The sequence below is a fragment of the Phyllostomus discolor genome, chromosome 10 (assembly GCF_004126475.2).
Source record: "Phyllostomus discolor isolate MPI-MPIP mPhyDis1 chromosome 10, mPhyDis1.pri.v3, whole genome shotgun sequence".
Lineage (NCBI taxonomy): Eukaryota > Metazoa > Chordata > Mammalia > Chiroptera > Phyllostomidae > Phyllostomus > Phyllostomus discolor.
The window spans coordinates 83,277,022-83,287,336 of NC_040912.2; positions in this window are offsets into that span (position 1 = coordinate 83,277,022).

Below are 10,315 nucleotides of genomic sequence, written 5' to 3' on the forward strand. Positions count from 1 at the left end.
AAAGAAGGCTAAGAACAGGTCCTGAAGAAAGACCTTCGTCTCAGAAAAGCTGAAGAGGAATCGATGAAACAGGCAGAGAAAGCAGGAAAGGACAAGTAAATGTGAGGTCACGAAAGGCTCGGGAGGGAAGTTTCTGAAGGGAATGGTCAACATCAGAAACAGCAAGGGCTGAAGAAATCTCTTTGGACTTGATGTGTAATCATTAAAAAAAAAAAAAAAAAAGACTTTCTGCCCTGACTGGTGTGGCTCAGTTAGTTGGGCATCATCCTGCAAACCCAAAGGCCGCCGGGTCAATTCCCCAGTCAGGGCACATGCCTGAGTTGCCGGCCAGGTCCCCGGGAGTGTGGGCTGGGAGTGTGAGCGAGGCAACCGATGGATGTGGGAGCTGGCTGGGAAGCTAAGGAGGCTGCAGAGAATGGCAGAGGGTGGGATGGAGATATTTTAGGAGAGGCAACAGTGAAAATCCCTGCAGACTGAAGAGAAGGTGTCTGAAGATAATGAAAGAATCAAATACAAGGGAGGGATAATTGTTAGAATAAATGCTCAGAGCTACGAGGAGATGGAATCAAGAGTAACACATAATTCTTTGAAAAGGCAGAGCCAGCCACCCCAAGTATAGTATCGGCAGGGAGTGGCTTGACAAAACGACAGTGCAGCCACAAGACAGAATGCTAGGCTTCTGTTACAAAAACTGAGAAAAACACCGGACGTGTTTGGGTTATAACATTAAGTGGGGAATAAAAACCGAACATAAAATGGTTTATGAGCTGCCGTAACACAATAAGTATGACGGGAAAGGATCAGTGCAATGCTTGAAGTTGTTGTATTAAGATCATTGAAAGTGCATTCTGTCCTTTAACGTTGTTGTCCTGTTCGTCTTTTCAATTACACAACCGTTTAGAAGGCAGCGTCTTCCTCCAGGAGGAGAGAGAAAGGACAGATGACGATGGGCCGAGATGGAGGCCTCGGGTGGCCTCTGAGGTGACTTCTCCCCCAGCACAGTGCTAAACAGCAGGATCTGGACTATAAATATGAAAATCCAAAAAAAGGAAAAAGTCAGAGGGAGCTCCAGTCGGTAGGAAGGTTTCACAGGCCGCGTGGGGCTGTGGCTGGGTTTTGAACAACGGGAACGGTGGGTACACTCATTAAACAGGGGAAGTGCAGGAGAGCAGGTAATGCAGAGAAAGGAAAGGTAGGGAGGCAAGCAAGTGAGGAACTGAAAAAGCAAGAAGGTGCGAAGGAGCAGAACGTGGCACAGGACAGATCCCTTGCCTGTCTGGAGGAAGTGCTATTTATAAAGAACTGGGGGACAAAAAAAAACAAGCGGGTAGGTTATGGTCAGAGTGTAGCAAGCAAAGAGTGTAAGCCTGCCGAGGTGTAAATGACTAACTCAGCTCAACTCAGTCCCAGGGAAGACACCTTGCTTATCAAAGGGGAAGCAGGTGAAGGGGGAGATTCTCAAAGCGCCCACGACCACAGAGGTGACATTGAAAACCAGGATCCTGCCCTAACTAGGGTGGCTCAGTGAGCTGAGCACCAGCCTGCAAACCAGAAAGGTGGCCCAGTTCCATTCTGGTAGGGGCACACGCCTGGGTAGCAGGCCAGGTCCCCAGCTGGGTGCGTGTGAGAGGTGATTGATGTTTCTCTTGCACATCGGTGTTTCTCTCCGTCTCCTGCCTCCCTCCCCCTCTCTCTAAAAAGTAAATAACATCTTTAAAAATAAATACATGAAGCCAGGATCCTTGTCTTGAATGGAACAGGCTGGAAATGTCTGTCCCTCCTGCACGGTTTGGTAAGAAGAACGGCGAGTAAGAATGTCCCTGAGGCAGGTGCCAGGCCTCGCCTTTCTGTCTTCTGTACTTTTCCTCACTCCTTCCCCCCAAACTCCCACCCCTGACCGACAAGCTGCCACACAGCAGCCGGCTCAGCCTGCTGCCCACACTGCCCATGGGCGTTCCCGGCCAGAGACGCACAGCCTGGGGCGGCTCTCCCGAGGCATGCCAACAATCCCTGGGAGAATCACGGCAACAGTTGGTGAAAGCTGTTTTTAGCATCTCCCTCGTTCTTTGGCATCCGACGCGCTGCAACTCACATATGACAGCGTTCTGCAGCGCGGCGCGGCTGGCTCCGACTCAGCGCGGGAGGGATGGCAGCCGCCTAACTCCCCGCCAGGAGTTTGGATCCGATGCACGAATCAATACAGCCAAACCCACAAGAACTACACAGCCGTGTCCTCATCTCCTGGCTTCTGCAGAAAACCCCATGTCACTCACGTTCCTAGACAGACACCCTTCTGGGACAGATCGCTGCTCTCCAGGCTCCCGTCGTTGTGGGCAGGGCGCCGCTTCTCCCGGGAGCCTTCCTTGACCTCCCTGAGCTGAGTGTGCCGCCCTCCCTTTGTGCCCCCGGAAGTCCCTGTGATACTTGCGTCCCTGCACGGACCATGTGGAATAAACCTCCAGGTGTCTGTAAGGTCTTCGAGGGCAGAAGCCTTCTTGTTACCATGGGTTTATTCCCTGGTGCCCAGCGCAGTGTTCGGCAGGGTGTCGGGCTTGATGGATGCCTGATGAATGAATGAATGAATGAATGAATGGACGTACAAGAGCGAAGCTCTAAGCCAGTCTCTCCCCTCACTTCATCCCCTCCCTGGTCCCCAAGCAATAACTACCCTAACTAATTAACTAGGGGAGCATGAGTTTGTCCATATATATTTGACACCAGAGCCAGAAGAGAGGTAGCATTTACTTAGCCATCCTTTCACGGACAGAGTAACTTCTTAACACTTTGTAGTCATGTCCAGAAACGCTGGGTCCCTCCGCTGTCCATGATGAAACACCAGCTGCAGACGGCTTAAAAACATGCACAGCCACGGCAGCCCTGACGGTAATTTGGCCTTGTCCAGCGTCTGGTAGGCCGTCATGACTGGCACCACCACCTTGTGTATTCAGTCTAGTGCCCGAGGCCCTTACAGAAACAGAGGAAGAACACAGTCTCTGCCCTTTAGGAAATGCCAGTCTCCAGACAGTAAGAGATGCTTACAAAATCAGAATGCTAGAGGCTGTGGGTGAAAGCTGTGGGAAGCGGCGTGATAAAGTGATCTGCCCACAAACAGCTCTGTGTGGAACTCATCCACCATTTAAAAGGACAAATTAAGACGTTTCTAGGCCAGCGCTGTCCAGAACTTACTGCGGTGACGGAACTGTCCTATAAATCTGTTCTGTCCAGGGAAGTAGCCAGGAGCCACTGATGGCTACCACCAGTGCTCCGAGTGTGGCCAGTGTGACTGATGAGCTCAGTTGTCAGTGGTATTTAATTTTAATTAATTTAAAGTTAAATATCCACCTGTGGCTAGTGGCTGCCCTACTGGACAGTACAGTCCTAGACCATGAAAAAAGATGTCATGGCTGCTATGTGTTAAAACTAAGTATAGAAACTGCCAATTCATACCACGCTACTATTCAGATCCAATCATAAGTCCTGGGTGTGGTCCACGACACTCAGGGATGTCTATGGCAAATACAACTTTTTGTACCTGAGTTTCCTCACCACCCTCGTCATCACTGTGTCCCGGTAACCTTCAGATAATCAACCTGAAATTCCAGGTGGGGTGTCTGCCTGAGACTCAAGCCAGAATCAGACTTGGCCACTGTCACCCATGACCACAGACATCTGAGGAAGTCCTAGGTGCACTAAGATTCACTACTACCTTATTTTTTAAAAGAAAATATCTGTAGAGAAAATATCTATAGTGAAACCCTACATAAAAACAAAATGTCAAAAGCTCCCCAACATCCTTCAAGGGACCTCCGTTGCTCAGCAAGCCTCCTGCAGGGAAGTTCAGCTGCTGGGACCACATGCCTCGGCGCTGCCTCCTCAGTGGCCCTCCCACTGCCCCTTGCTTCGCCCACCCTTCCTCTGAGGGGCTCCCCCTCAGCCCAGCCTTCCCTGACCGCCCGGTCCCCATGTAAGTCAGGCTCCCTTCTTCCTTAGCACTTACCGTGTATTTAATTTGGGGTTTGGTCACATGTCTGTTTGCCATGAGGACAGAGACCGCTACTTCTTGTTTAAAGAGGTGAATCTACGCAATGGTTAATTGCTCAGACTCTTGGGCCAAGATTTTCTGTATTTTTGTCACAGCTCCACCACTTATTAGTTGTGACACATTAGCCTCTCAGAGCCTCGGGGTCCTCGTCTATAAAATGGAACTACAGTCATCGTAACTGCCTTGTGGAGTTTTATAAAGATTAAATGAGTCCTGGCTGGTGTGGCTCAGCGGACTGAGCACCAGCCTGCAAATCAGAGGGTAGCAGGTTCAATTCCCAGTCGGGGCACATGCCTAGGTGGCAGGCCTAGGGTTCTTTGAATATCATTTTACCATTTAATAACCATGAGATTTGGGGTATGATTGTTTGAACCTGGGTTTCCTCAGCTAAAAATGGAAATATGAATACCTACTTCTAAAGTTGTATGACAATAATTGAACCAAGTAAGTCAGCAGGGTAATCTCCATCTAGTTCTACACACTGATCATTACCGCTGCTCAATTCTCTGAAAGAATTTTATTTAAGAATTTTGGAATTATACTCAAAAATGAAATTTGCTTCTCACGGAATTTTTAAAGGCATTTTCCTTCTTAGTGTTAAAATTAGCACTTATTTGACTCAAGGAATTAATTTGGGATCATGCCATATTTCTCATTTCCCTAAAAAGAACTTTAATTGTTTATTATACCTCTTAAAGAAAAGCAAAATATAAAGAGAAGCAACGTTATGAATATTAAAATTACCTGTAATCTCACCACAGCAAATGAAGCACTTTTAACATTTCAGCAATTTTCAACCTTTTTATCTCATGGCACACATAAACTAATTACTAAAATTCTGCAGCATACCAAATGTATATTTTTTGCCAATATGACAAAAAATAGGTATTAATTTTGATTCCTTCTCACCACAAGGCTATTGGCGGGGCACATTGGTTGAAAGTCACGGCATTAGGCCATATGCTCTTCTGGATACTTTAAAAGCATAAACACACATAACAGTGGTAGGAATTGGGGTCTGAATGTACATAAAATGTTTGTTCCACTCAACAATATATTATAAACATCTTTTGACTTTAATTTGTAATGGTGGCATTGTACTAACCTACCCCACTACTAATGGTGTCCAAGACACTAACCTACCCTAAGTTGTTCGGCAAATTCCCTCCCCTCAGTGGTCCCGGCATCTCCCTGTACAAGCGACACTGCCTCACACACTGAGCCGTACACGTGCATCAGCCCTTGGCCCATGCGTTACCTCTACCCACCGTGCCGCTTGCTCCAGGGAGCTGACCTTCGCAGGAATGAATCTTTGGGCTTCCACCCATCTGGCCAGTGGGGGAGGCAGCAGCAAACAACCTGATCATGGGAAGGGGAGCGCGCAAGAGTGTTTATTCCCCACACTCCCTCCCCAAAGCACTACTGCTTGGCGGTGTCCTTGAACATGAGACCTAGAGCACATCTGGTAGGAGGTTCTCTCCTACGGCTACTCTCACTGGGTTCCCATAATAGCTCCCCCCACTTGTTCCTTCATGCTCAGGGTGACATGGTGTCCCCGTCACTGCTGGTCCAAGCACTCTGCTGTTCTTTGGCTTCCCTCGACCCCGCGCAGACCTTTATAGACAGTCCTCCGTTAAACTCCCCCACTTACCCAGTGTAAGCGTACCATCTGCTTCTCACCAGGACCCTAACAAATGAGAACAACTGTGCAGGTGAATTCCTCTACACATCTTTTGTCATCACATGATAAATTTCTGAAACCGGAATTATTGGATCAAAGAGCACGTGCGTTTTTAAGACCTTATATAACATTGCCAGCTTGCTTTCTGCTCTAGCCTTCCTCCAGCAGGACAGGAGGCCCGGCCTTCCAGGCCCTGTCCACCTGGATACTGCTTCTGAATTCCAGGCGTTCCTTAATTTTTGCTTCCAGTTCTAGCAAATGCTCTTCTATTACAACCCTGACTAAGCTGCTAGTCCAGCACTTCCTCAGAAATTCCTACTCTAAAAAAATAAAGTTTTTCTAAATTATACTTCTACCTATTTTTGTTAAATAGCAATTTTAACTTCTACAGCTGGAGTCTTTTTATTTATATTTTTAAGTGTTAGATTGGATTTTTTTATTGATTTAGAGAGACTGAGAGGAAGGAAGAGAGAGAGAGAGAGAGAGACATCAGTTTGTTGTTCCACTTACTTACGCATGCATTGGTTGATTTTTGTACGTGTCCTCACCGGGGATTGAACCCATAACCTTTGTCTGTTGGCATGATGCTCTAACCAAATGAGTTACCCAGCCAGGGTGAAGTCTTTTTAAAAGAAAGGGTTTACTGGCCCTTTGCTAGCAAAAAGAAGATGGGTCTTCGGACATGGAGGCTAAACCACCTACAGCAAGGCTGACAGAAACCACAGACATGTCCGTAGTGCTGGAGTTTTACAAGACTTTTTGGACATCACGTAGTGGGGAGAGAGATGTAGCTGGTTGGAAAGGATTTACATCAGCTTCAGACGCAGGGGCGGGAGGAGGAGAAGTGGGGCTGGTTCTGGGACAGGTGCCTCAGAGTTAGGAGACAAGCAGCGCAGGCCCTGGGGTTCAGTGGGCGCCTGGCTAGTCTTTCTTTTCAGATCTCGGAAATAACCTGGAGGGTAATTTAATAATTCCAGCGTACACTAAGGAGTAGGAGCAGTCCTTCACTGGCTTCGCACTGTGGTTATTCACTGAATAACCCCGTTTTTTGTCTCTTCCTTCCACCCTCTGGCCTGCTGTAATTTAGGACATCTCAGAATTTTCTCATCACTTTTAATGAACAAATTGTAAAACAAAAAGCATATATCAAATATAGCTCAGTGGACTGAGAGTGGGCCTGCAAACCAAAAGGTCACCTGTTTGATTCCCAGTCAGGGCACATGCCTGGGTTGCGGGCCAGCTCCCCAGCTGGGCATGTGTGAGAGGCAACCGATCAACGTATCTCTCACACATTGATGTTTTTCTCCCTCTCTTTCTCCCTTCCTTCCCTCTCTCTAAAAATAAATAAATAAGTAAAGAGTATCGCCCTATTTAGAGAAACAAACACCCCTCAGGAAGACTACAACAGAGCATGTGTCAGCGCTCACACATCTACAGGTCAACTGGGCAGTTCCGGTGTCGAACAGACTCACTCATGCACCGATGGGCAAAGGCTGGGCCAGGGGACAGCAGGCGAAAGGCTGGTCTGACATGGCCTCAGTGGGGACAGCTGGACTCTCCTGCATGGCATCTCACCCTACCGCAGGCCAGCCTGGGCCCCTTCCTTTCTATGGGGTTCCAAGAGCGTGAATGGAAGTGTCCAAGGCCTCTGGGATTCTAGATGTGGAACTGCCCCTTCCTCTGCTTTCTGTTTATCAAAGCAAATCACATGGCCTGCCCAGACTCAAGGGATGGGGAGAGAAACTCCCTCCTGGTGGGAGGAGCTACAAAGTCACTTGGCAAAGGACATGGATATAGGGAAGAGTAGGTTACAGGGTCATTTTTACAACCAATCTACCATTATAGGTGCCATATACAGTGCTGGCCCAATAAGTGTTACATTATTATTATTATTATTATTATTATTATTATTGATGACCAAGCAACAAATCCAGTGCCAAGTGACCGCCAGGGTATCATCTAGTACTGGATTTGGCTGGGTAACTAATGTCAAGTCCTGCCATGAAGGACTGAGTGTGTTTTAAATACTGTACTATTCATGTTTTTTAGTTTCTGTACCTGAAATGTTGACATCTAGGGCCTTGCAGATGAAGGAGGGCTTGGCTCTCGCAGGCTTAGGGGATTCCTAGGACCCTGGGGATAGGAAACAACCTCCTCCCCATCCCATCCCCACTCTCTCTCCTTTGCAAGCTCACAGGACCGGAGCTCATATCCCCAGACCTCCTGACTTACTGGCTCTGACACCATTCTGCCCCATTACTCCAGAGCTAAGCATCAGACAACCAGAGGCAGCCCCCACACCCTACAGCCCAACATCGGTACTCAAAGTAACCCATCCTAAACCTGCTTATCCTACTCATCCACTCCTGCTTCTCCCTCCATCTCTTTCCCCCTCTCTCTCCTGTTCTCTGCCTCTGCCTGTGACTGACCTTGGTGTCCTCTCCGTGGCTCTGTGTCGTGTGTCTTGCCCCATCCTCTTGGGACCTGTGAGTCATGTACGGTCTTTTCTCCTGATCTGTTGGCTTCAACACACCTGAATGAAGGCAAAGTCTACATTTTATTTTTTAAGAGTTTATTTATTTATTTTACAGAAGGGAAGGGAAGAAGAAAGAGAGGGAGACAAACATCAATGTGTGGTTGCCTCTCATGTGCCCCATACTGGGAACCTGGCCCACAACCCAGGCATGAACCCTGACTGGGAATCCAATCGGCGACCAGACGGTCCCCCTCAATCCACTGAGCCACACCAGCCAGGGCCAAAGTCTACATTTTAAAATAAACATTGCTTGCCTTGGATGCAGGACCTGCATGCAGCATGGCTGTACGACCCATGGGCAGAGTCAAGACTGACAGGAAAAAACATTAACAGAAATTAACCAGTACCCACTAGTTCAAATAAAAGTCATCAAAAGCCAAAAGTCAGGAAAGAAGCCTAGGACCCAGAATCTGAGTGCTGTACTGCATCAACCTGAGGGGAAAGGAAGGTAGATTTAGTGGGCAGGCAGTTGCACTTCTTCTGGCTAGTTGCTTTCTTCTCATCTGAACTTAAAAATTGGGCATGCAGACATCTGGTCAACCTAGAGCCAAAAATGGGAAAGAAACTTGAGTTGAGGTAGTGAACGCACAATACAATACACCAGCGGTTTCCAAGCCTCTGCATCCCAGGGCACACATACACTAGTGACTAAAATTCTGCCACACACCAAAAATATATATTTTTGCCCATCTGATAAAAAAATAGGTATAATTTTGGTTCATTCACATTGGACAGCTATAGTTATGTTGGCTGTTGTCATTTTTTTATTTGACAGTCTAAGGGAAAAGAGCTCAGTGCCCCGACTAAATAGTTAAGTACTGCATGTTTTAAAAATTCTTGTGGCACACAGGTTGAAAAATTGCTGCAACATATAGATGATGTAATATAGAACTGTACACCTAAAACCTATATAATTTTATTAACCAGCCACAGACCAACGGGCAGGGCCACGTGGACCAGAACATGAATAGTCAGGGATGAGGTGGTTAGGAAGTTCATGGGAGTGGAAATCTCCCTCCGTAAACCAAATGGCGGGTACCTGATGCGCTTGGAGATTCAGGGCAGAGGGTGGATGAGAACGTTTATCACCAAGCTGATGATTGTGGAAGGGACTTGGGAAGGGGACAGTGCACAGGTTCGTGATGAAGTCCTTTTACTGGTAAACCTCTAACACTCGGTGGTTACAAATGAGTAGTGTCTCGAGATCTTGGCCTGCCACCTGCAGCTGTCCCTGCCCTGTTATCTTAGAAGCAAAACGAGGCTCAGAGGCGTGGGTGGCAGCCACCACCACCCGTGTGGTGGTTTTCCATGAGGTCTGTCTGTTTCAGCTGGGATTGCTGTGGTAACTTACACGCAGCATCTACTGCCTCATCGGATGAATCATAAGCAATATCCATTCCCGCAGGATGAGCTTTTCCTTCCCCAATAAAGGCACGGGCACACACACACACAATTTCCCAGGCTTTGCTGATTCAATCGGGGATTATAAATGCTACACAAAGCATCCACCTACCTCCTTGGCCCTGCTGCACAAGAAGACATTGTTGGAAAAAAGAGGCAACATGGAGAGCACCTAAGGCAGGATGACCAGTAATCCCGATACATCTGACACTGTCCCAGGAAACCCCTCAGTCCTGGGCACACAGGGACAGCCGGCCACCCAGCCTAAGCCACACCTCAGCCTGAAGGGTTTAGCCACTCGGCCCCACATCCGAGCCTTCCCCGAGTCTGGGTCTCTCCAGCTGTAAGACAGAATCAGAACGCTGCAGCCAGTAACTTGGTTTGAACTCCATTGTCAGCAGGGCTTTGCACATCTCAGTGGAAGCAGGAAAAGTATGGCAGCATCGGGAATTCTACAGCATTCTTAAAGGGAAATGCACACCCCCACCAATGTCCACGGCAGCCAAGGAAGGCCACCTGTCTGAGCTGCATCCTGTGGGTGATTATCTTCTAGTTAACAATATTTACTGTTCCCTCTTCAGGGCACAGTATCATCCTCGCCCATTGACACTAGGCTTGGCCATGTGACCTGCCAAACCCCTCCGCATAGGATTAT